The sequence below is a fragment of the Camelus dromedarius genome, unplaced genomic scaffold (assembly GCF_036321535.1).
Source record: "Camelus dromedarius isolate mCamDro1 unplaced genomic scaffold, mCamDro1.pat HAP1_SCAFFOLD_41, whole genome shotgun sequence".
Classification (NCBI taxonomy): Eukaryota; Metazoa; Chordata; class Mammalia; order Artiodactyla; family Camelidae; genus Camelus; species Camelus dromedarius.
The window spans coordinates 1,080,178-1,102,164 of record NW_026989840.1 but is presented as its reverse complement, the minus strand read 5'-3'; the positions used below and the strand labels follow the sequence as shown (position 1 = coordinate 1,102,164).

The window sequence follows — 21,987 nt, the reverse complement described above, 5'->3', positions numbered from 1 at the left end:
TTAAGCCACCCGACCCACGGTAATTTGTTACAGCACCCCAGACTGACGAAGACAGTGGAGAATGCCTCTGAGTTTGGCACTGATTGCCTGGAGAATGCTGAAACCCAGGGAAGTGGGCAGCACAGACGTTTACTCATTTAATCCTGCCAACACAGTAGGAGATAGAGTCTACATATTCCTCGCTACTTAAAAGGTAAGGAAAAAGAGGCACAAATAATAACAACGACAACAAAAACAACAATAATTTGTCCAAGATTCACACAGAACCCCCTGGAGGCAGAGTGAGAATTTATACTCAGGCAGGCTGGCCCCAGAGCCCCTGCTCATAACTAATAAGTCAGATCACCTTGCTTATGTGGATCAGTTTTTTTCAACTGTGATATGAGGGTACTGTGTCCAGTAACTTATAATTTCAAAATACTTCACTGTAACGGAATCATTAGTCACAGGCCTTACAAACCACAGAAACCTACACATACAAAAATATCTCGTTAGGTCAAGATAACCAATAACGTTTTTAAATATTATACCTGCTGGGCCTTTGCAATAAAATGTCTTTTTATAATTCTGTCTGGCTACAGAATAACTTCATAATCCTGCATGTTGCTGGTAGCTCCCATGTTGGACAGCACGGGCCTAGAGATTTTAAATTACTTGCCCAGACTCGCCCAGGAAGCTCGTGGTGGGATCCGAGCTATAGTCTGGGACGTTTCCTTCCTATCCAACAAGTCCCTCATGGAAGTTTAGAAGCTTCTCCTTTGGTGCCCAGCTGTCTATCCGTACTTATAACATCTTGTCAGGTGTTCCAGCCTGCTCCTGAACATCAGCCAGAACCCACTTCTGCTCTATTTTGTCCAGGTAATACCTTCTAGCAACTTCCATTGCCTTCTTGGCATCAGTTCTTACCTGGAAGGGTAGTGGCTAGAGGTGGAAATGTGTCCACATGACAGGTTTTTCATAAACATAGCAGGAGTGGTCAAGAGAATAAAACGTCAGGAAGATGAGTAGAAGCAGGTCATTTAATATACCAAATGGGTACTTTCAATGTGTGTGTTTCCGAGTCCAGGCTTGTTCTGCTCGTGCATTACAGGCCAATAAATCAGGAGACCTGGTTTTGGGGGCAAGAAATAGCGACTTTAATTTGGAAAGCCAGCTGAGAAATGGTAGAATAATGTCCTGGGGAACCATCACCCCAAGTCAGATTTCAGGCTCTTCTTATATTAAAAATGGGAAGTGGGAATGCTTGGTTGTTGCAAACTTGGTGTATGAATTCTTTGTTGTTAGAATCCTTTGTTCTTGCAGCTCTTCACCTGGGTCACATCCGTGTAAACCTCCAACAAACAAATGTTGTTTTCTATTCTGTAACTTGTTATCTTTATGTGAATAGAAAAGTGTTAATATCCTTCAAAGTCAGAGCCTTGAGAATAGGGTCTCCTGTATATTTCAGGCTCTAGGCAACATTGTTTTACAAAAGGTGCAGAACCAACAAGACTAAGCCTAGGAAACAGGGCACAGGGTTAAAGTCAAAGGAACAGATCTAATATGGAGTCAGATTTGTTCTTTCCTATTTCAGTAGTGCCATGGAGAAGGCAGTTTGGGCAGCTTTTTGTAGGGTCCTGGAGGCTTTCTCTCTCAGCCTCTGTGTGCCTCTGTTGAAAACCCTTCATAGCTATCTGGCCTGCTGGAAAACCACTCCGCCTGTTTTGCCCTGAAGATGTGTTCTGTTTATAACTGATCTCTACTTCTTGGAAAACAACTCAATAAAAACTCAGTTGGTTTTCCACCAGCCATGGGCAGGGGTGAGGAATAGCACTTTATTATTTTATGAAAAAAAATAAAAGAAGTCTTAAAACAGCACTGGGCACATAGGAGAGAGTCAATAAATGCTTCCTGGCTGAAATCAAAAGTGATGGCTCAGTGATTCCATGGCTGCTTTATTTGCTGAGCTTGCTACTCCTTTGCTCCATTACACATTTTTTTTAACTGAAAAAGAAATACATGCATGTGGTTAAAAAATTTCAAACAGAGCACAAAAATACACAAGTGAAAGAAGTTTTCCCTCATCCTCTCTTCTTTCAGCCCTCCCTGGAGATGCCACTGTTTACAAACCTTTGTGTGTTTTCCAGATATGCTATGCACATTCCGACCTATGTATGTAAATTCCTTTAAAATATTACTTATTTTTAACTTAAAGGGATTTAAATCCTCATGTGTCTTCTGCCCTGGTAATAGAAAAGAACAAATCTGACTCCATATTAGATCTGTTCCTTTGACTAAACCCTGTGCTCTGTCTCCTAGGCTTCATCTTGCTTGTAAAACAATGTTGCCTAGAGCCTAAAATATACAGGAGAGCCTATTTTGAATGCTCTGACCTTTAAGGATATTTAACACTTTTCCATTCATATAAAGATAACAAGTTACCTAATAGAAAATAACGTTTGTTTTGTTGGAGGTTTACAGGGATCTGACCCAGGTAGATAGCTGCAAGAACAAAGGATTCTAACAACAAAGAATTACTACATCAAGAAGATTGCAAAAACCAAGCTCGTAGGAAAGGAGCCTGAATTCTGACTTGGGGAGATGGTTTTCCAGGACATTAGTTTGCCATCTAGGTCTACAGAAAGTTGCTATTTCATGCCCCAACACCTGGTCTCCCAACTTACTGGCCTGTCCTGCATTAAGGAGAATGAATTTGGACTCAGTAACACTCCTATCTTCCTAGCAAGATGGGCACTGGAATTGAGGGCAGCTATCCCACACCCAGGGACATACTGTGTGCCCTTGATGGTTCCCCGAGTGTGGGGAGTGGTTTACCCAGGAAGGATGGGGACTATGCACCAAAACTCAGGCAGTATGCTCCTTTTGGGATCTGACCTTGTACCTCCCGCTCCCCGCCAGCACAACACCTGGGACAGTGGAGGTAAGGCAGATATATTGCCTGCCTGTGTCCCAGCGTGTAAAAGGGGAATATGTACTCTTTCCAAGGTAGTTCTGAGCGACAACACCTGCGGGTGCTTGGTTCCCAGAGCAAAAGGAAACCCAGCTCCGCTTGGGGGCAACGGGTGTGATCCCCGTAGGGGTCCTGCAGAGGCCTTGGGTGGAGGGCTGTGCCAGGGAGTTAAAATATGAGCTGCGGGCCTTGAAGGGTTAGAGAAGTGTGCAGAGGCAGGACTGCTGCCTCCTTCAGGATGCCCCCAGAGTTAAAACTATTTCTCTCCATCTCTGCTACTCTCCTCCACACTCCAGATCCCTGCCTTCTCTCTGCTCCTCCTGTCCATGTCTCTCCCTCCACTTTTCCCCTTCTCCCCTCCTCCTCCCATCTTCTCCGTCCCTCCCTTCCCCAACTTCTCTTGCAGAACACAGAGAGGATAGCTGGCCCTCCTGCGCATGCGCAGTCTGTGCCAGCTGGACCGAGGGTTGGAAGCTGCAACTCCGAGCCGGGGATCGGCCCCAAAGGCTTCTCAGCTCTTTCGCCCGGTAGGACTTTGGCTCCTGCCCCGGCGCCCCGGCCACAGCTGTCCAGGGCCAAGTGTGCACTTGCCGCGTCTCGCCCCAGCCGGGCTCCCCTCAGTCCGCGGCTGGCGTCCCCTTCCCCTCTCCCGCCCGCGAGTTCTCTCCTCCCGGGCTGCCTCTCCTCGGCCGCCGGCCCGTCCCCGCCCCTGGGCGGGCTGTGTCCCGGGCGGGCGGGGTCTGCCGACCCGGACGGGGGCGGGCGGCTGGGGCTGGGGCTGGGGCTGGCCTCCGAGCGGGGCTACAGCCCGCGTCCCCCCCCCCCCCCGCTTTCCCTGACCCGCGACCCCGGGGCTGCCCTCCTCTCCCTTTCCCGCTACCTGGGGACCAGCTCAGTGGTGTGGGCGCTGCTCCCCGGGCTGAGAGCCTCCGGCTGTGAACCCCAGCTTCTCCTGTTGGAGTCGGGAAAAGGGAGCGTCAGTGCTGAGCGAGCTTCCGTCTCCTCCCTCAGTGTTTCTGCCCCAGGTAAGTACCTTGAACACTTTCACGTGTTTTGATGGCGGTGCTTGATGATGTCACTGTTTTTATAGTGAGAGGGATTACAGTGTTGAAAGCAAGGCTTGGTTCAGTTAAAAATGAGCTGAAGGCATGAGGCTGTGACATCCTCCATCCTTCCCTCTCCCAGGGTGAAACGTGTGGCCGTCTTTCTTAAAAAGATAGTTACAGTCCCTAACTAGCCCAGCCCAGCTAGGGTGTGTTAACAGGAACAGCACCACCAGAGGAGTTGGAGACTCAGGGACTTTGCAGTCCTAAAGAGCTCCTGGCAAAATTTGGTTTGTTTTGGTTTTTTTGTTCTTCTTAAATTGTGGGGCAGACTAGTAGTATAGAGGGAAAAATAATTGTCAAGAAATATTTTTTCATTTAACATCTTTATTGTGATATTGTTCACACACCATGAAGTCCACCCACTTAAATGCTACAATTCAGCAGCTTTAGCATATTCACAGTGGTGCAACCATTAATATTCCAGAACGTTTTCATCACTTCAGAAAGACCAGTGGAAATGAATGACCTATCCACCCCTTCCCAGTGCTGGTTCTAAAGAAGTTTCTTGGTTGCTCCTGACCATAAATTATCTTGTTACCCATAAAAACTCTGGTAGGAAATCTAAACAGAATTGTATTGAATCTGTCTATCAAAGGAAGAAGAATTAATGTCTTTATGGCATAAATTTCTTCTACCCATGAATATATCTCGGACCCTATATTTTCATATTTCCAGAGCCTGGCACATGGGAAGTCCTCATTAATTGTTGGGTTTGTGAATGATGAGATTCTATACATCGTTAGTTGCAACTGAAGCCTTTCACAGAAGAGAAAATAAACTCACTGAAGCCAAGTGACTCTCTGATGGTCAGAAAGAGTGACAGCCAGTGCTGGAGTGACCCAGTGGACTTGGTGTTTGTAACCAGATTTCTCTAGCACCTACAGCTAAGGGGATCAGAGAATTCTTTTATTTTTTCTAAATGGCGTTGCTTTTATTTTTACTTATTTTTTAAAATTACTTTTTATTGAAGTGTAGTCAATTTAGAATGTTAGTTTCAGATGTACAGCAGAGATTCAGTTATAAACATATGCATATGTATCTACATATGTTTTAGATTGTTTTTAGTACAACTCATTACAAGAAATTGAATATAGTTCCCTGTGCTATATAGTAGGTCCTTGTCATTTATTTTATATTTATTAATGTGTATCTGTTAATCCCCCCTTTCCTGCCTGCTAACCACAGTTTGCTTTCTATGTCCATGAGTCTATTTCTAGCAGCACCGTATTTGCTAGTAATATATGCTGGTTGGCTGCTTTCAGTTTCAGTAATTCCACCTTATCTGTGGGCATTTTCCTTCTGGTGGGCCTGTGTGTGGTTTGCACACGTGATATAAGAGTTGTGTATTTGGGAGAACTCCAGGCCTCATGTAGTGCCTGGTACAGAGTGCCCACTGAGCTGATGCTTGAACTGGGAAAAAAAACATAGTAAACGTTGGAATTTCCACTATGGTTGAGAGTTCCAGGTTTCCATAACCTGTTTAGCCCACCTTAATGTTGGCTGCACCCATACTGGGTAATTTGGTGGAACTTCATGGTATGGTGGTGTAGAGACGGGGCCTCGTATGCTTCTTCTCTTTCCGTTTTCTAAGACTCATTCTCCTGGGCCTTCCAGATCCTCCCCCAGAAGTGCCCAAGGCTGGCTTGGTGCTGCGCTGAGGCAATATTTGTTAATAAGACCCTTTCCTCATCTCTTCTGAGCCTCCGTTTCCTTCTCTGCACAATGAAGACTTAGACTAGAAAAGTGCTTTTCAGTTTCTTTTAAGCCATGTTTCCTTTGAGAAACCGAATATACAAATCTCTCCTCCCATTCAACATACAGATTTTGACACATCCTCCAAGGAATGACATAGCTCTTTGTGGAAAATTGAAGTGATTGTGATTCCAGGTGGCACAGAAAAGACTCTTCAGACATTTATTGCAGGGAGAGGGCAGGAAAGGGGCAGTGTATCCCACTTTCTAGTGTGAGCACTGGAACAGGGGCTTGGGTTTAAATACAGTGTCTGACGTGGCCTCAGTCTAATCTTTTTTTTTTTTTTGCCTCTCTCTAATCTTGCACAATGTGATAAACCTCTCTCCCTCAGTTTCTTAATGCGTCAAGTTGGGGTGATAATAGTTTAAGTCTTTTGTGAAACATTATACACATAAGACATTTGTTTCTCGGTAGAAACAAAACCTGCGAGAGAATCAGGGATTTTTTAAAAAAAAAAAATCTTGTCCACAGCACTCTGTCTGTGTCTATTTTGAAGTTCCTTGAGGGTGAGTGTTGGGTCTAAAGTCCATCGTGGGACAGGTGGCCCATGGGTCTGTGTGCAGCAGATTGCCCCCTCCTCCCCAGTCCTCTTCCTCTCAGTCCAGGATGAAGTTCCCTAGTAGATTTACACAGAGATCTTGTGGAAATGGCTTTTCATTTTATTGTTTCATGAAGAAGGGCTGCCATCATGATCTCTGTAGTCTGCTTTTGGTGACCTGAAGGCTATGCAATTACGTTTTTCTATTTAATAAATAGAAAAAAATTACAAGTACAAAATTAGACCTACGGTGGTGGCAGGGGCTCTTGAAAGTGGGGACCATTAGCTTTGTTAGTTTCAGGTGCAGGGGCCTCTGGCCATGAGGACACATCATCGTGCTCTGAAGTTTGAGGGACCAGTGGGCTCAGTGGGAATGTTTACTGAGTGTATCTCATGGGCTGGGCATTGACCTATTTGTACTGTGTGTTCCTTATTTGAGACAGTGAGCTCATTTAACCTCAATAGCCTCTTTAATAAATTAGACTTTTTATTTTGAGATATAATGTAGATTCCCATGTAGTTGTAAGAGATAATATGGAGAGGGCCTACGGACTTTTTGCCCAAGTTTCTTTAAAGGTTCCATCTTGCAAAGTTGGGATACAATTCAGTAATGACTCACTAACCCTTTGAGGTTTGTGTTATTGCCCTCATTTCTATTCATGATTAAACTGGGGTTAAGAGGAGCACACAGGCCTGCCCAGGTCACACATGGTTAGTGTAGAGTCGGGTGAAACGTGGGCTTGGGATTTCCAGGCAGTACCATCATGATGCTCTGTGGCAGGGAGCAGCATTCACTTTGCTTGTTCATTCATTCAACAAGCATTTATTGAGTAAACTCTGTGGGTCAGATGCTATCATAGGTTTATCTGATTCTTCAGCAGTATGGAGAATCCGGTAATGTTTCCTTCTTTTTTTTTAATCTGAGAAAATTAGCTCTGAGATGTTATAAACCGCCCAAAGGAAATATAGCTCATAAATGAGGGATAGTAAATTTGTACATTTCCTTCTTCTTATGCAGGTGGTACCCTAGGCATTTTACACTTGTAAACTTCCATAATCCAGATATATTCTTGTAAGGCAAGGATTTTTTTTTTAATTGAAGTATACTCATGTTTACAATGTTGTGTCAGTTGCAAGGTGTTTTTTTTTTTTCTTGAATTTGGAATTCAAAAAATATTTTTTGAGGGGGGTAAATAGGTTTATTTATTTGTTTCATTTTTTTTTTTAAATGAGGTACTGAGGATTCAACCCAGGACCTCATACATGCTAAGCATTTGCTCTACCACTGAACTGTACCCTCCTCCCCAAAGCAAGTTTTCTTATCAAGTATTCTGCAGCTTAGGAGTTCAAATAAATTGGAGTTGAAATCCAGGACTTTTGATCCTACTGTGTTTCTTTGCATTATATCCTGCTGAGGGGTGTGGAAGCAGTTCCTTTATTCATTCCTTTATTCAGCAGTTTTGAGCACTGACTTTGCATCAGGGCCTGGCTAGGTGCTTGGAAACAGAAAACAAGAAATGACCCTTTTCTGCAGAGGGCGGAGGCCTAGACCAAAAGCTGCGTAATGTGATCTGAGCTGCGGTAGCCATGTGCAGACGCTGAGGACAAACTGTACCCCCGGCTTTGCTTGGGCTTCCCCTGCCTTCTGACTGGTACACACCAGGTCACCGCAACCCAGTGAGGCCCGCAGCCCGCAGCACAGTATGTACCTCGGTCTCCTCTTCCCTCTCGTCAGGGCCTGCAACATGAACATCCCTGACTACGTGCAGTGTGCTGAGGACCACCAGACTCTCCCCGTGGTGGTCCAACTCGTGGGGATCATCTCAGAGCAGAATTTGTTATGCATCTATAAGCGAATCTCCTTGGTGAGGCAGATCAGCCCGTGCGGCTCGCAGTGGGCACTCTGTATCCACTAAAGTCACCACTATGCGCCTGAGAATGGGTGGAGCGACTTCCAGACACACCACAAGGTCGTGGGCCTTGTCACCATTACCGACTGCCTCTTGGCCAAGACCTTCGAGAAGCTCCACGTGCAGAGGAGCTGTATGGCACCACGCTCTATGACTCTCGGCTCTTTGTCTTTGTGCTGCATGGGGAGGTGGCCGAGCAGCCGCGCATGAACGTGGCCGTCAATTTACGAGGACTGCAGGGTGGTGGAGAAGAGGATCGAGGACTTCACTGAGTCTCTCTTCATCATGCTCAAGTCCAAGTGGCTGGACGTTGCATCCGACAAGTCTGGGGACAAGATCCTCCTGCTCTACATCCTGTTTGAGAATGAGGACTTCGTGGGACTGGACACAGAGAACAGGAAAGTCTACCTGGATGCCCGGCCACCCTGGCTATGTGAAGGGTTGCTTCCCTACATCCAGAAAGGGATCAGCAAGGAGGAGGGCTGTCTTGTAGCCAAGGCGTGAGGGAGGAGCAACCCGCCGGTTTTCAGACGTTTAAAAGTGAATCCGCCTTTGTTTCGGAGAGATTCTTTTAGGGTTATTATGGACACTTACTCCCGCTTTTCAGCCAATTACCCTGGTGTGACCCCTGGAGTTGCTGTCCAATAGATTAGCCAAAGCCACTGATGCTAGGAGAGCTGGGGAGGAGGCTGCTCGGAGCTGAGATGTGCTCTAGGTCAAATGCACATCAGACGCTGAGACTTGTCTAGTAAATAGAATGTAAACTATCTTGTTACTTTCTTTATTGATTACATGTCAAAATGATAGTATTTTACATACAGTAGAATAAGTAAGATATGTTCTTAAAATCAGTTTCTAGGGGTTTTTTTGGGGGGGTTACCTCTTTAAATGTGGCAACTGGGAAACTTTCTTTACATGGCTCACATTTCATTCCTGTTGGACAGCCTCTCCTGGGACAGTCTCATCCCTGTGCTTATAGATGTCATGCTGAATCCTGAGATGCAGAATGAGGCGCTGGTTGAGCTGGGGGTGGAGCCAGTGTCTCCTGCTTCCCAGGTCCAGCACCTGCACGGCTCAGGCCCTCTCTCCCTGCCTGACAACCACCATGCCAATTGAGGACAACGGAAACACTGCCAGGGGCTTCCAAATGAACTCCTTACGCAGGGAAAGGCATGTCACGGAGTATGGGGCACAGCAGGGAAAGATTCGTCCTCACTTTGTCCCTGTGATTAGGTCAACGGACCCACTTTGTCTTGGAAGTGCAGACGAGTTCTTCTGGGCTGCCTACCCCCCCCACCTTCTGCTCTGTTTCCCTGTGTATCTATTGAGATATCCCTCGAGAAGAAGAGGGTGAGATGCCTTTGCCGAGAGGTGGTCCCCATTTGCTGGGGAGATTGTGGGAATCTGTGTCCCCCCGGCCTACGGCCTCGGGCCTTGACTCTGGAGAGGGCTTATGGCGGTCCCACAGGTGACGGTCGGAGGACCTGGCACGTGCTGCCGGGCCCGAAGTGGAGGAGGTGTTCTGCGATTCTCTGTGAGTCTAAAATCAGATTCTACTTTCTGGTTGTTGGTAAGTTGGAGGAGAAGATGCCAGAGAATTGATAAAAAGATAGTCCAGACCAGTCCTGTGAGTGACAGGCACAGGGGACCCGAGTCCCACCTGCTTGTGGTGCCTGGCGGGCTCTGGATGAATTTTCACTTCCTCCCCGGACATACCTCTATGGCTTAAGGAAGGGGCGAGGCATATCGTGGCCATGACCTGTACTTGTCCTCGCAGGGCCCTGTGATCTACATGGCTTTCTCCCCTTCTGCTTCTTGTAGATGAGCTGGCAGATGTAGTGGTCTGGGCAAAGCCGAGGGCACAGATGCCAGCACCGTGCCACTCCCAGGCTGGCTCCATTCCCGTCACCTGTCACCTCCTGCTCAGTCCCCAGGCGTCAGTGAATGTAGGTGCATCGGTGCAACGTAAGCAGGGACCACATTATCCCCCTGGACAGAATGGTGGGTGAGCAGTGGAAGCCTGGAGCCCTGCCCCAGCCCCCTGGCCAGTGCCTCCTCTTTTGTCACAGGAATCACTTGTGATATGTTTGCTCAGCAACTGCTTGGCTCTGAGTCTGCAGACCCACCAGAGAATGCCAGCTTGTTTTTGCTTTTTGAAGTGTGTCCTTGGGATTTGGCGGAGTAGCTGGTTGTGTGCTTAGCCCATAGTGGTTGACACTGTCACCATTGTTTACCCAGAACCTCGTTTACCAGGCATGGCTCTCGGCATCAAAATACAGCAGCGCATTAAACCTCCCTCCTGGTGGGTCTGTCTGTTTTGGTACCGTAAGGGCTCAGCCAGCATCTGAACGTCAGTGAGATAACGCGGCCAGTGAGCTCGGGTCAAGTACGCTCTCCTCCAGTCACTTTTACTCCATTGTTGCTTTTACTATTCCTCAGTCGTTACTTTTTTTAAACAATGCTTTCGTGCAGGAACAGAGCCTAATTCTCTCCTGTTACTCTTGGTGGGAGTGAGTAAAATTGTCCAGCTTGAAATGCGACCACATTTTGTAGCTCAAAAGCTGTCTACACGCATCTAGGTGAAGTTTAGGTTTGGGGCGCTGACCACGTTGGGGTCCCCAGGCAGCGCCGCTCGCCTCAGGCCCCTGCCTTCCCTGGAACAATAGGTGAGGGTGGGTCTCACCGTCCCCTCGTCCCTGTCCTCACCAAACTCACCTAAATTCTTGTAATTGCTGTCAGTTATTTTTGTTCTCATGTGTTTCTAATTTTCGCTGTTCCTCTTTTCCTTTTTCTATTTCCCTTTCTATCTTGTACCGCCCTGTGAGCATGTTGTTGCGTCTGAAAAGTGGACTGTGCACACCCTGCATTGGAAATAGCCAGATTGTCCTCCGTGCTGTCCCCATCGCTTTAAAAAGCAAAAACCTTAACAGTTGCCTTGATCCATATATTATCCTAGTCATCTTTTTATTTTCTAGTTTTTTGGAATGTTTGCTTTGTTAGCACATCACCCACTGGGGTTTGATACCTGTTAAAATCCTTGCTTTGAGGAACCAGTTTGGTCCTCCTTATGTTTGGTGACAAATGCGCACTTATTAAATTTGTTTGATTGTTTTGAAGAAGTGAGATGCGAATTGATTTAGGCGGCTGCTGAGGGATTTTTTTCATGGAGTATTTAAACTTGGAAAGTCAAAATCTGCAGCATCTTCCTTGATTCTGTCTTTCACACAAACGTGTTTGGCACGCGGTTCCGGGCTGTCGCTGTGTGACGTGCGTGACGGAGATTCCTGGCCGGTGGTCACTGGTGAGAAAGTGGCAGGCTCGGAGATGAGCAGCTGCAGGGGATGCTGTTGGAGGAAGCAGTCACCGGTTTTATGTTTTTTTTGTTTTTTGTTTTTGCATTCACCTTCCCCGTGCCATTTACTTTACTTTGCCTTCATAGAGAGGCAGGAGCGGGTCTAAACTCCATGCCACTCTTATTTTCCCTTTACGAGGCTGGTTTTTCTGAGTATCAGAACAACATGGCCTTCTCCTAAGTAGCTGGCTCACTTGGATCTGGTGGACACAGGGACCGCTAAAGGGGACCGTAGCTTCCTCTCTGCTCCAGCCAGTGGGCATTCAGAGTCGGGTCTGTGGTTTGCCTCAGCAGCCATGCAGGCCTCCCTGTACCAGCCTTTACTATTAACCCATGTTGGCAGTAAATAGCTGACTCCGTGTCTGTTGCAGCTGACGTCCACCACTGACGGCCGTGTCGTTAGTTTGCGGTAGTGAGTCTCCAACACCCCAGTCAGCCGTGAAGTGACCTTGCATTCTCACCCACACCCTGGTTCATCTCACCCGGGGAAAGGGTTTGGCCACCACCGTCATGCTGGCCATGAGACCTTGTTTCTCCTTTCATGCCCTGGTCCAATTGTGGACACTTCATCCTTCACTGACTTGGTCTCGCTTGAGACAGGCCAGACTTTCTGAAAGAGTCCATCACATTCTGGGGGGGAACAGAACAGAAGGAAGAGTAGCAAGTAGGTGTCTAGGCAATCTGGGTTGGCAAATGCAGGCTGGGATCTGTGAAGGCTGGGCTGTGCCTTGGACACAGGCCTTTCCCGTGGCTCCCGATAGCCCAGGGGTCGGAGTGAGAACAGCCTTGCCTGGGTTCCCCCATCCTCATCTGCTCACTGGCAGGTGTGTCTGCTAACTAGGAACTGCCCCAAACCTCGGGCCCTTCAAAGTTCAGACCACAGGAGAACCTTGAGTCCCTTCTCCTGGGCCTCCTTTGTGAGAATCCAGTGCCTTCTGAGATGACCAGCGGCAGGAGATGCCTCCCCCTCCAGGGAGCTCTCTTCGGAGGACTGTGACGCACTGTACCTTGCTATGAGCTTGTGGGGTTCCATCCGTGGTCCTTGCAGAACCAGACTTGAGACTGGCTTAACGATAGAAATGACAGGAGTGATTCCAGGGCAGGGCCGGGGGGAGGAACAGGGGAAATTGAATGTGACCTCAAACACCTAGGTGGGTTCTGGGTCTGTTACTAAAATCGGGAGCCTGGGAGGTACCTGCCAGGAATCGAACTCTAGAGTAAATGGTGGACATGAGGCATTTTTAAGATTCCATTTTTCATCCAAGTTAGGACTTCAAAGAGGCACTCGGGTCTATGGCCCTGGGGCTCATGTGAAGGAGCCGGACCACAGATACACGTTGGGAGTCATCATTCTTAGCTGGTGTTCACAGCCGTGCAGGTGGATGAGCTCATCTCGAGAGGTGCAGACTGAGGCTGAGGCGGGGCAGGGCTGTGCCTGGGTTGGAGGAAATCCCAGACCATGCAGCTTTGGTGTGTCAGTCAGTGGCGTTTGGGATTTTCAGAGCAATGGCATTTATCCTTAAGGGTCCTGGGGGTGGGCAGGGCCACCCAGGAAGAAATCTGAAGGGAGGGTTGTGGCCACGCGTGCGCGTCTTGGGATGATGCAGAGGCTGAATGGTCCGGGAGAGGAACCTCCTCGGAAGCTGGAGTCGGAGTGGGGAGTGGGGAGAAGGTAGTCACACTCACCTGTGAGGGAGGGACAGAGGCCTAGGGAGTCTCCACCCTAGCGGACTCTCTTTCCCACGAACAAAAGGCCAGCAGACAGAAGATTTGAGGTGAGAAGGGACGGGCGCTGGGAGAGGAGCCAAAGTGGAGAATGGTGGTTGGACAGTTCTGGAATAGTCTCCCTGCAAAATAGAGTTAAAAAACCCAGACTCTTAAGAATATTGATAGTGACGTTGGAGGAGATAGTTCTTTTTCTGGCCTCCTAAATGTAAGGCATGTATCCGGGGATACACAGAAGAATCGGGCAGTCTGGTCCGGGGGCTTGACCCTTACCAGGGGGAACAATGCAAGTTTAAAGGGGGAGAAGGGCAGCGGAGGGAAACTAGCCAGGCCTCGTGTCAGGTACCAGTCGGCCACACTACTTGCGTGTTGCATTCACATCCATGTCTCCCAGGTGGGCGGTGGCAGCCCCCTTTTGCAGATTGGGAAGCCTTCTCAGAGGGGTTAAGGGATTGGTCCGTTTAGCAGCTAGTCAATGCTGTAGCAGGATTCAAGCAGGGCCTTGTCAGACTTCAAGGGCATGTTCTATCTACTAATTCCGGTACCTCCCTGTTGTACCTGGATTGGTGAATTGGGTCAGTTTTGGAGCCTTTCACAAAAAGTACGATTTAAGTGCCTCAGGACTGTTTCACAAAGCTCAGAGTTCTTTGATGGTTCAGAAGCACCGCAGTGCTTTTCGCCCCACAGAGGTAAGGTCTTACTCCTTTGACGCTGACGTGGTTGCAAATGACGTACAGGTGCAAAACCAGACTTAGCAGCTTCTGAAGGGAAACTCTCCAGTTCTCCCTTGATAGGCTTTCTTCCACGGGATGTAACCTGCTGCAGCGTAGATCTGAGCTTTCCGTATGGAGTGAGGGTTTGATATCCAAAGTTAGCAAAGAAGGGTCAGATGGAGAAAATCGACGTTAACTATTTATTTTGGGGTTTCATTAGACAAGATGCACTATCGCTTAATGGCCCATATAACGTATGTAATTGAATACAGAATATTGCATTCCTTAATTTCTAATGAGAGCTGTCTTGCAAAGTAAGGTTGTCTGCTTTGGAACTTCAGCTTAGCCACTAGGGCGCCTGTCAGTGTGTTGGTGTGATTGTATTTACACAGTGCATGTAATCTGGGCTTCCTCAGCCCCAAACACTCTAGTGCAGAATCATAGGCTGTAGCCATCACTTAGTTACACAAATACTTCTACAGCTATATGATACAAAAAAAAAAAAGGAGAGAGAGAGAGAGAGAGAGAGAGAGAGAGAGAGATTGCCTTTATCAAAGTTCCTTTGATTTTAACTGCAAACTGTTGTTGAGCAGCTCTGGTTTCCTTTGGATATGAATATGTACATTTCTTTGCATGTAACTTGGATTTTAGACTAGAACACCAACCTCTTGCTTTCCATGAGCCACAAAACTCATAGCCAAATGACATACGTATGAAATATTTTATTCTTTTCTTCTGAGACAGAATCCTTGAATCTGGGACTTGGGCTGTGATTTTGCTTTTTGCTCTTCCCACCCCTCTTGTCGTCTCACTCCTTTTTCCCACGTGGCCTCCAAGATGTCATGGTCTCCGAGGAGCAGGTGGACAAACACCAGTTGGTCGCCAAGCAGTCCTGCTGTAGAGGGAGCCCAGCCAAGAGCTAAAGGACATCATCAGAGAGGGCTTCCTTGAAGAAATGGGCTCTACATTCAGTTATGAGGACAGAGTAAGAGTCAGCCAAGAGAAGGAATCAAGAGGGTGACTCAGGTGGCAGGAGCAGCCCGGGTAGAGGCCTGGAGGATTGTGGGGTGGGGACTCGGGGAGAGTGCACTGTGTGGTCCAGGGTGGAGGGTGCCCCTGCTTGGGAGGACCCTGGAGTGGGCCTAGGGTTGGAGGTTTTGGAGGAGCTTGCTTTTTTACTAGAACTGACACAGAAGAGGCAGTGAAGTGTGTCAGCAGAAAGTGACCCTCAGGAGAGGTACTCCTGGTTTTGTTTCTGATGTTCTACAGAAAGAAGGGGTCGGGGTGGGCGAGAGCAACTCTGCCCGTCCCTTTGAGACCCACCCCTTCATTCATTTATTCATAACACATGCAATTCTGAGTGTCCAGGGGAGAGAGGGTGGACTCACAGTAGTAAGAAAAATGTATTGCTTCTTGAGAGCTTAGCAGTGTCAGAAGTTGTCTTAGCGTAGAATGTTCTAGGAACACAGCAGGGGCACCTAACCCAAAGGGCAGAGGTTCGAGGGAAGGAAGGCTTCCTTGACAAACCGTCAAAATGAGCCTGGAGGCAAGTGGGAAGTAGCAGCAGGTCAGGGGGCACCTGAGGTCATTGTGGACCTGGGTACTGTGGTGAAGGTGGGCGAGCAGGGTCGGGGGTGGGGCTAGAACTCTACCAGGGAGCCTCTGAAGGGTTTGAAGTGGGGGTGATGTAATCAAATTTGTGCTTTGGGAAGGCTGTCCTGGCTGTGTGTGTGTGTGTGTGTTGTGTGTGTGTGTGTGTGTGTGTGTGTGAAGTGGGGAAGAGGGGGAGAGTGCCAGCAACTGGGAGGGTCATTAGAAGACCATTGACAGGCTGGGGGGCCACCAGTGGGAGAGGGGCGTCGGGGCTGCTTGGGGACGGCAGGGGCAGTGTGGATGCCGGATTTCCTCATGGGGAGGGCTTATTAACTGTGACCCCCTAGCGGCACCTTGTGGCTGGAAGAAAACGGATGCAGCCAGGTGGACTTTTCTCTTCTTCCCTGCCTTGTGTGATGATCTTAGCTCAGCCAACATTTGGAACAGAAGAGCTAAGTTTCAGGGTAGTCCAGGACTTTGATGAGCTCGTTCGAGTGAGATCTGATAGGATTTAGGCTTGTGTTGAGATCTGCATGTTCACTTAGCTAGAAACGTCCCGTCTTTTGGATTTCCATAGGGGTATTTATTCTTGATAAAGATTGCTTTCTTGGTGAGAGGAAATTTAATACAGCTGCTGTCTTTCTCAAAAAAAAATCTTATCTTTTAAGAAATTTAATATTCAAAAGAATAGCAAAATTTAAAAATGATAAAGTAAGGCTTTGGTGTAGTTTCTTTGGATTCTGAGTTAATGTAGAGTTAGAGCCTTTGCATTACTTAAATAGCACATCCTTGTCAGTATTTAAAGAGCTGTTAGTGAGCGCCCCAGGCCCCACTTCTCAAAGCATCATTAAATCTTGCTCTGAAATACTGAAGTCATAAAGTTCTTGTTGGCAGAAGCCAAACAGTTGGTTTATAATTTGCAGCATAGCACCCTTTATAAAATAATAATAGGTTCAAAATTAAGAAAGTGGAAGATAACTGATTTTTTTAAAGCTGAAATATAAACTCTCTTGTGTTAATGTTGCAACTGGAAATTTCAAAAAAAAAATCCTACTGTAATATCATCTACGTGGAATACATATATGTCTATCACGTTTGCAACGTAACTGCGCAGTGGTTTTTGAAGACAGGACCATTCCAGCTGAGATACTGGCAGTGATGCTTGCTGGTTTTCAATGGAAAACCCTAAATTTGCCTACTTAGCTTTATTCTTTTCTTTTCTGTTCTCTCTCTCTCTATCTTTTTTTTTTTTTTTTTTTTTTTTTTTTTTTTTTTTTTGTAGTGAGAGGGCTCAGTAGTGCTCTGCCAGCATGATTTTGGGGCAATTTGGGGGCAGATATCGTGCACAAGCAGTGAGATATTTCCATGCATTTTACTTTCCGGACATCACCATGGAACATGTGGGGGTTTGTGCCTGCAGGCCGGGATGCTGCAGGACTCCCTGGTCCATCACCGTTATGTCTTGGAGCTGCTCCAGTCAGTGAATGACTTTCTGTGGCTTGGAGGTAAGGTGATCTGATGCAGATGATCAGATGTGTAAAAAGTACTGTTACTTGAAATAGAAAACCTATCAAAAATGGCTCTAAAATACAGGATGAAGGAGGAGAAATGGCTGAGCTGCTTGCATGGGGAATATTCTCAGGTGACTCCCTCATTGTGTCTCCTGTCAATCCCCCCACCCAGCCCTGCACGGCAGTCATGCTGAAGCAAGCATGCACTTTCTCAGAAACACGCTGAATTTCCTTGTGCCTCTGTTTGTTGGCTTTTTTTTTTTTTCAAAGCACATCTTGCCCTTTGTTTAATGCCATCCCTGCCTAGTCACCTCTTACACTCATTCTTCTGGACCTCGTCCGTACAAAGCTGCTGAATGGATGAACAGAATGTAGTATCTCCATGTAGTGGAACATTATTCAGACGTAAGAGTGAATAAAAAAGAAAAAATAAATAAAGGGGAATATGAAAAAGCCACCTGCTCTGGGAAGTCCACCCTGACTGCTCAACCCGCCCTTTTCCCTTTGAAACCCAATCACTTATGCTCCTCTCTACTCTTTTTGATAGTACTTACCACCTTCTAATAAACTTTAACACTTTCAAAAAAAAAAAAAAGAGAGAGATGCTGATACCACTTCAACATGGACGAGCCTTCATAACAGCACGTTAAGTGAAAGGAAGCAGACACAAACGGCCACATATTGTTGACTTCAGTGATCTGAAATGCTCAGAATAGGCACATGCAGAGGCAGGGAGCAGGTGATGGTTGCAAGGGGATGGGTGGAGGGGGCTTGGGGAGTGAATGCTAGTGACAGGGGTGTTCTTCTGGGGTGATGAAGTGTTCTGGAAATAGATGGTGGTGAGGGCTGCACAACCGTGAGTGTGCAGAAAACTGCTGAGCGCTGTCTCTGGGAGTGCCTGTGGTTGGGGGCGGATTTATTTTGTTCTCATCCGTGAAGAGTCATCTTGTGCTGAGGCCATTCTACTCCTGTGAGTGGTGAGGCTCAGAGACTTTGCAGAGTCATGTGTTATTTTCCCCCTTGCTGAGTGTAAGCAAAAAATTTTTAAGCCTGAGGAAGTGCTCTATCTGCAGAAATGTCTTTGAGTTTTGCATGGTGTAAAAATCTTGAGAGATTTTTAATCGTTGAGGAGAGCCTGTGGGGGGAAACAGCCCGTGAAGCCTGGGTGACACTGGGAAGAGCCGCGCTTCCATCCCTGACAGGGGTGGGGATTTCACCCCCGTTCAGGCAGTGAAGGGCCCAGACCCGTGAGCGGAGTTGACAATCGTGAATATTTACGTGTATCCGCTGCTTCATCTTGGATATTAATTTCAAGCTGAGTCAGTTTGTGGCGGCAGCCTCATCCTACATCAGGAATCTATACTATCTGCTCTTTGAGGTGAAGACCTGACAGACTTGATTATTTAACAGTCTCCCTTGAATTGATATCTCAGATTCCTTTGTCAATAGTAAAACAGCAGAAATATAGACGTCCTTTTATGCCGATGTGACCTGGAGCAGGTTTAGTCTCTGTGCCTCAGTGGCCTTATCTGCGGGTGGGGAAGATGATAACAGTGCTTCCCTCAGAGGGGCTGGTGAGGGGAGAGGGAGGAGCACAAAGGGAGGACTTACACGAGATACTCATGAATGACAAAATTTAGTGCTCTCAGCCTGGTGAGGCCTCAGGGCCGAGATGGCCGAACAGAGCAGTCCTAGCCGGAGCTCGATCCGTGTTGGCAGCTGTTATGATCAGTATCACCACTGTGGGTTATCAGGCAGTTTTAAGACTTGGTAATAGGAATTCATGAGTAATGTTAAAAGATTAGACAACACAGATCCGGTTTACATAGTTCTCAAGATTTCCTATGAGAAATGGATATTTTTCCCCCATCTTTAATCTGAGTTGAGTCTCTAAACAACTTCTGTATTCCTCCAAATTTTATTTAATTCTCCATTTCTTGAAAAAAAAGTCTTTAAATGGAGTTACTGGTGTCTGAACTGAGGGTCTCATGCATGCTGAGCACATACTCTCTCAAGTGAGGTATAATCTCCCCCGTGATTTTTTTAAACTTTTCTTTCTTAGTATTCAGAGATTAGAGGCCTCTAATTCTTTTTCTGGAGACATGTCCATGAACCTGTAAATCTATAATTAGTGGACAAAATTTGGTTTATTAAAAAATTCTATAAAACATTCTGCAATCCTTTCAAAAGTAAATGCTCATTGACATAAAATGTTTCTCCTTTATGGTGATTTCTAATTTTTTGTCTGCCTTAACTTATTAAAAGTAATCCTCATCATCATAATGACCAAGCTTGCTCTGAGTGGACACCTCCCTAAGGCTAAAATGCTTTCCTCATATTTTACCTCATAGCAGGTGTTTAAGGGTAGGCATCAGTGTCTCCTTTTTTGCAGCTGAGGGATTGAGAAATGGGGCAGCTTGTCCAAAATCTCACACAGCTGGCGCTGGCAGACTCAGGGCTGGAACCCAGGCTGCACAGGATGCTTTCTCAATGTCTCCTCTGATCAGCCCCGTGTTGAGTGGTTTCCCGAACTCCTGTGAGTCCATAAGTGAACGATTTTAGCGGTCTCAGTTTGATGAAGCCTTCAAAGGAGAGACACCAGTGAGAATGTGAGACAGAGTGGCATAAATTGAAATTGTACATTTTCACAAATGTTGCATTCTCAGGCAATGGCTTAAAAAGTTTATATTTTTTTATTTTAGTGCTCTGTAAACACTAAAAACAAAATATTAAAAATGATTATAGTGCAAAATAGGAGTGGGCTTTGAAAGTCCAACCATTGCTAATGATGTTGCTTGTTTTTCTCTAGTGGTGCTTATTGACAGAAAAATTTACAAAGACTGAATTGGTTCTATGTAGTCTTAGTATGGAGGAAAGTTTTGTCAGTGAATATTGTAAGTAAAATCTTTACTCTTTTCTTTCCTGTTGATGAATATGTAAGTTGTTTTCATGGCTTAAGTACATTTCCTCATTTGTGAAATTTGAGTGATGCCGTTTACCTTGTTTGACTGTGAGATGTAGACGCCTTGTATACGAAGCACCCAAGAGCTGCTTAGTAAAAATATGCTGTCACAAGGACAGATAGTTTAGAAGGATCAACTCTGAATACTAAAGAGGGTGGCTTGTTTCTGATGCATATTCAATATGCATATATATGAATATATGAATATGGCTTAAAGTAACAAGGATTCAGGGTTTTGTGTGTGTGTGCAGTATGAAGGTTTAATGAAATCTGTATCATTCTAGTGAGACAGGGACTAGTTAAATCACCTTAAGCAGATGGCCTTGAAGATTATTTACACAGAATGTGTGTTGTTACAACTCAGAATTCATGTTGCCGTGTAACCATCCACTCAGACATTTAAATTCGTAGAAATCTGACCAGAACTATTAAGTTTAGAAAAATCCACATTGATTATTTTAAGGGAATAAGCTTCTTTCTTTTGTGATTAAAGAAATTTTGATTTATTTTTCTGCATGCTTAATAGGTTTTAAAATATCAAAACATTGATTTGACATGTCACTTTTTTTAATAGAATAAAGCTCATGCTGTTTTAATGTGCAAATAAAAGTTTTTGTATTTCAATACACTTGTATGATTTCCCTGGCTCTTTGAGAAGTATTTTGCAAGATACTTAGATTACCTACTGTTGGAAAAATACAGACGTGACTTTTATGAATAGAGGTCTAGTACAGATCTGTTGGTTTTTGCTACAGTGCATGACATGAGGCCTAGGAGAGAGAGCTTTGCTGCTGATTGCCGGAAGGACAGATCCCAGATCTCAGTCTCCCCTCCTGTAAAATGAAGTGGCTGGACTGGATTCTTTCCTCTTCTAAGATGTGTTTCCATGAGCCTGTGTCTTTTGTTTATATTCAAGAGTATTAGCAATGTCAGATTAAATACTGAATACCCCTCCCTTCCCCGAAGCAAACTGCAGTATGTGCTACATAAGCTTTTAGTTATCTGATTCTTGTTTCTGATTCAACAAGCAATTTTTGTGTTGCATCTTTCCCGGCAACCTGGAAGGTCTTTTTAGCCATAGGAGGCGCTGTTGCACCTTCATACATTCTTAATTTTCCTGTTTGTAAAAGAAGGCTTAACAAATATTTTTTTGCTTTGATTCCTTTGCTTAGTGCTTCAGAATAGCACAATGTCCATTATGTCTGTCTACCTGGAAAAATTATTCTGCCTATATCTTTGTTTTATTCTGTCATCTCGCTGTGAACATTTCAGACTTGCTGTGCAACAATGGCAAAATCGGTCTTTTATTCCAGTGTTAGCAACCAGTGAGCCGGGATTTTATAAAGCAGCTAGAAGCGGCCTCTTGAGCACCTTAAAGCTGAAAAGTGTACTGAGTTCCCTGAGTATTGACCCAGCCGCTGTGTGTCATTTGGTGGGAGGTGATTTTGTACATAGAAGAAGGGGTGTAGTGATTTGACTTGGGTTTGCGTGCACACGCTGTCACTGAGCCACGTGAGCCTGAGTCAGTTTGTTCTGAGTTTCTCCCTCGTCTGTGAGATGGGGATGCTCGTATATGCTTTGCAGAATTGTGAGAATTAGAAATTATGTAAATTGTTTAGCACAGTGGGAATGTCAAAGGGCTCATAAAGTTTAGCTCCTGTTTTGTATGAAGCCATCATTTTACAGTCTTTGGCAATTACTAAGAAACAGGAAAATAAGAAAAGCTGGTTTTATGATGAAAGATATTTGAGGAGGTTCCATAGTTCCTATACCCATAATTTAGCATCAGCAAAGTCAGGACCGTTACACAGTCGCCCTGAACCAACGTTAAGCCACAGAATTTTTTGGTACTTCATATATATTGGGGCTTAAGTG

At 45.9% G+C, this 21,987-nt stretch overlaps 1 protein-coding gene across 3 annotated transcripts in view; it reads left to right on the top strand.

The window, feature by feature from the left end:
• The window catches only part of LOC135320905 (uncharacterized), a 140,321-nt gene that overhangs the window by 21,386 nt on the left and 96,948 nt on the right, over positions 1-21,987 (top strand). For all 3 annotated transcript variants that reach the window (XM_064484111.1, XM_064484113.1, XM_064484112.1), the window contains exons 13-16: positions 34-193; positions 3,247-3,477; positions 3,842-3,975; positions 16,922-17,144. The gene's annotated coding sequence lies outside the window, so the exon portion shown is untranslated. The remainder of the gene's footprint in view (positions 1-33; positions 194-3,246; positions 3,478-3,841; positions 3,976-16,921; positions 17,145-21,987) is intronic.